We start from the raw sequence: 4,869 nt of genomic DNA, 5'->3' as shown, positions 1-4,869 counted from the left end.
GTACTCCATGATTACCAACATGATGGAGACTAAATGCACGTGCTGCGTTGAATTAAGCTCCACTCTGAAGGAAATAATACTCTTATGTCCAGATGGGAACAGCATACTTACCTATTACACACATGTGGAAGAGTGCGGCTGTAGTGTTACTACTTGTCAAGATATCATACAAAATGGCCAGAATGTTGTGCCAAAAGCGACCACTTAAAAAGTTAACACGTTCCCCTCCCCCAAAAAAAATAGTCTTTCGAAGTCCATGTTTTTTCTGTTTTTTCCATGCCATTATTGCTTGCTTTTTAAATCTTTAAAAACAAAAATACAGTAGCAATCAAGCTTGCTTAGGTTATGGTGCTACATGTATGCATAAATAAGCTCAAATGAATGTACCTCAAAGAAATAAAATTTATTTTAACACTAAAAGGGGCCTAAACTAAACATACATAAAATGTGCTGGTTTGCAATACTGGATCAATGTTATGTCAACCTATTGGCTTACAAAAAAAGAAGTAGGATGAAGTACAGAGTTGTAATTCCTATTCAAAATAAAGAAGAATAAAGAAACAAAAGCCTCTGTGTTCTTTTACACCAATACAATGTGGAACTGTTTAAATGGTGAAATTACTTTTGAAATGTTAATGTGCCCTGCTCAGGCATTGCAGTATTTGACACAATGCATTGTTTTTAAAGCAGAAGTTCTTTTCTTCATAGTCTCAGACAGTCTGTCTATTCTATTTGACCCTGTATTTGCAATTCCACACATGCGCGTGCGGGCACTCACAGGGGCGTAACTACCGGGGGAGCAGAGGGTGCAACTGGGCCAGGGCCCGCACCCCCGCAGGGCCCCCACGGAAGATTGTGCGCGCTGCAGCCGGCTGGAGTCGGTTGCAGCGGCAGAGAAAAATCATGCAGACGAGGGTGGGGGCGGGCCCGTCTGCAAGGCCCGCACCAGGGCCCGCCCCCACCAAGTTACGTTACTGGGCACTCGTGCATGCGGTCTGCGAGTGGCATTTTGCTCATGCACGTTGCAAGCGGCATTTCGCACATGCGCAGAAGTGCAAATACAGGGTCTAATAGAACAGACAGCCGGAGAGAGGGGACCAGACATGGGGTAGGCGACAGAAGAGGTACGTGCTTGGCGCCCCCAGCTTTTGTGCCCCAGGCAAGTGCCTATTCTGCCTACCCCTAGTTCCAACCTGGTTGCAACTAACTATCTACCAGTTTGGATATGGGTTCTATTACTGAACCAGTAGACCACCCAGGTTGCTCTGCTTGCAACCACATGTAAACAATATTCCCAATTATCTGGAAGTTACTACTAAGCCAAAGAGCCATTACATTTCTGTCCTACAAGAGGAGGGAATAAGCTATGTGGAAATGGTCCAGTTGGGAACTGACATACAATATCAGTTGCTGTACTTCCCTTTGTTGCCAACTGTATACGGAAGAAATTATTTCCACTGTTCAGGACAGTATAATTGACAGCGGGACTGTCCATTTGATGGTTCCAGCAGTTGACCCATTCAGTCCTAATAATTTCATCACTTTGAAAATAAAAGGTTATTCTTAAATATCCCATACGAACAACACATTGAGCTAGATTCAGTTCCATGAGATAATGTTACTTCATGGGTTATCCCCAGCAGCGCAACTAGAGGGGGGCGGGCCCTGGCGCGGGACGTGCAGCCGGGCCCTGCCCCCCTCCGTACACCCGGAAATGCCCGCATATACAGCCGCATTTGCCTAAAAACACAGTGGTGCGCGAGCTGCCGGGGGGCCCTGAGGGGGTGCGGGCCCTGGCTCAATCGCACCCCCTGCTCCCCCGGTAGTTACGCCACTGGTTATCCCGTGAAAACTTGTGGGTGAGATTAAATTTGAGGAGAAAAAATGTTCTTCTAATTAAGGTCCAATCACATGAAAACTCTAGTCTATAAGAAGAAAAAAATTGGAACTGGATTATGTGAAAAGTTTTTTCTCCTTGCATTGAACCTCACCCATAAATTAATATAATGTTTTCTCAATTCAAATTTTGAATCGAGTTAGGAGATACTGTAAGCTTTTTTTTTTTATTAAACTCAATCTGGCCCATCGTGGCATATTTACTTCTGGCCCTATGTGCTATGGGCAGCCATTGAGGGCAATTACGGTTTGCATTAAAAATCTTCAATTGAAGAAGGATGGAGACTTTTTACTTTGGGGTGCCAATAGTGAGACACCCCAAGTGATTGTTTATACTTACCTCACACCCAGGGCTAGTGCTCCTTTTAGTAGTGATGGGCAAATTTGTCAAGGTTTTGTTTTCCCGTGAAATTTGCAAAATGGCTAAAAATGTGCTGTTTGGACCCCTGCGTCAATTTGCTGGCGTCAAAATCAATGCCGGCAACAATTCCGACGCTGTCAACAATAAAGTCAATGGGCATGCATTTAATTGTCGCCAGCATCAGAATTGTCTTGGTTTCATATCATTAACAGCAAGATGAATGGGGACGTCATATACTGCAGCAGCCCCCATTGACTACTAAAGGCCAGAGCTTTACAAAGGGTTTATTGGGTTATGGGCATTTCTTGAATGCGATTTATAATGCATCCCTGTGTCCATGCTGGGCAAGTTAACATAAATTAATGAGCACAAAAAACTTTCCCAACGAGAAGCCTTGTGTACAAAACAAGAATATAACAATCAATATGATGTACAAATTACACTTGTCAATATATGACAATCTGGTCAACACATATGAGTTTAGTGCTTGCCAGGTAATGTGTTGGACAGCCAACAATAGTTATAAGTGCATAGTAATAACCAACACTTTGTGTCTTTAACATACACCTGTGACTTGCTTTTTAACTAGCACAGGCTGTAGGTGGAGGTAGTAGACATTAGCACGTATTGAGTGCTGGGCTGCCAAAGTAGGCCATAGGTAGCCAACAAAAGTGCAAAGTAATAACCAACTCTTTCTGCCTTTAAGGCATAACATACACCTGACTTGCTCTTTGAGTAGCACAGGTTGGAGGAGGATGTAGTAGTAGGCATTAGCCCATATTATGAGTGCTGGGCAGCCAAAGTAGACCATAGGTAGCCAACAATACTTGTAAGTGCAAAGTGCCTTTATGCCTTTAAGGCATAACATAAACATGTGACGTGTTCTTTAAGTAGCACAGGCTGGAGGTGGAGGAGGAGGGGGTAGTAGGCATTAGCATATATTGAGTGCTGGTAGCCAAAGTAGCCCATAGATAGCTAACAATACTTATAAGTGTAAAGTAACATCCACTGCTTTGAGGAGGAGGTAGTAGTAGGCATTAGCCCATATTATGAGTGCTGGTAGCCAAAGTAGACCATAGGTAGCCAACAATACTTGTGTGCAAAGTAATAACCAACTCTTTGTGCCTTTAAGGCATAACATACACCAGTGACTTCAGGGGCGTAACTATAGAGGAAGCAGACCCTGCGGCTGCAGGGGGCCCAGGAGGTATAGGGGGCCCCATGAGGCTCAAATTCATATACAATTTCAATACATTTTGGTAAAACAGGACAACCTCTGGATATGTTTGGGGCCCTAAAATTAATTTGCTGTGGGGCCCAGTAACATCTAGTTACGCCACTGAGTGACTTGCTCTTTAAGTAGCACAGGCTGGAGGTGGTGGAGGAGAAGGGGGTAGTAGGCATTAGCACATATTGAGTGCTGGGTAACCAAGAAGAGGCGATTTGTCACCGGTTGTCAATCTTCTCTCTCTTCCCTAAATGTTCTGGATTAAATCGGGGTTATCCTTTGCTTTGAGTCTCAAGATATTTACAAGAATCCCAAAAAGCATTATTGTAATTGCTCTGTAAGCTTGTTAATGTTTCTTGGCATGCATCTCTAGAGATGGGTTACAGAAAAGTAGGGGGGTTATTTACTAAACTTAGTTGCAAAAATCACGAAAAATTTGTTTGTTTTTTTATAAAAAATCATGAATTTTTCGGAATTTATTAAACCCGAGAATGGAAAAGTCTGAATCTGAAAATCCGGCATCTCAGACCTGTTGAGGTTGTATATAAGTCAATGGGAGAAGTCCCAATGATTTTTTGAGGTGCGCTAGGTTTCGTAGTATTCCCTGAAGTTTTCTGAGTTTTTGGATGAAAATTCGTGAAAATTGGATGAAAAATCTGAAAAAAACTTGAAAATCTGATTTTTTTCCTGCACAGCAAATTTTTGGGAAAATGTAATAATAAATAAGCATAAAAGACCTGAGCGGATTTGTAGCAGAAAATATTGAGATAAATTCGGACTTTGATAAATAATCCCCTAGGTGTTGGGCCGATAAAGATATGAGATCTACAATTGTGACTAGTTATGACCAAGGGTTCCTGAATAAACCATAACATAATGATTTTCATTTTCCTTTTACCGCTAATAATTCGATTGATGAAAAAAAAAGACAAGAGACTCATTCTTAAAATGCTAAAAAAGAGTTTTAATCTATATATAAATCATGTTGTCCTCTGGAGCTGTAAAACACAACACAAAGATGCGTGGATGTGATATAAGTACACAGGTCATATAATCACTTGTTCAGACAAATAAATAGCTGAAATCATTCCCTGCCCCAGAACACAGAAATACGTTCTGAAAACACGTTAAATTAAAGAATAAAATAAGTTTACAGTCCTTCATTTTTTTTACTTACTGGTTAAATCCAGATTTACTCAAATATGACTTTTTTCCCCTTGATTTAGTGCAGAGTGTCATATTTAATCAGTATCAGGGTTTAAGTGCTGGATAATTGTATGTGCTTATTCAGTTTAGATAGTCACCCATAGAAGGGAAAAATGGCTGTTTAGTTTCCTACAAATCGTATGTGTGTCTTAAAGTTACATAAAGATAGAAATGTAAA

The 4,869-nt window shown here is 41.3% G+C and overlaps 1 protein-coding gene across 1 annotated transcript in view; it reads right to left on the bottom strand.

Annotated features, from left to right (window-relative positions):
• Window positions 1-4,428: 4,428 nt before the first annotated feature.
• Window positions 4,429-4,869, bottom strand: part of LOC108714919 (mucin-5B-like) — an 81,754-nt gene continuing 81,313 nt past the window's right edge. The window contains exon 98 of the mRNA XM_041561906.1: window positions 4,429-4,869. This exon is cut by the window's right edge and continues 441 nt beyond it. The gene's annotated coding sequence lies outside the window, so the exon portion shown is untranslated.

This window comes from Xenopus laevis, chromosome 4S, assembly GCF_017654675.1.
Source record: "Xenopus laevis strain J_2021 chromosome 4S, Xenopus_laevis_v10.1, whole genome shotgun sequence".
Lineage (NCBI taxonomy): Eukaryota > Metazoa > Chordata > Amphibia > Anura > Pipidae > Xenopus > Xenopus laevis.
Note: the sequence above shows the minus strand (reverse complement) of the source record. Positions and strands in the feature narration are given on the sequence as shown.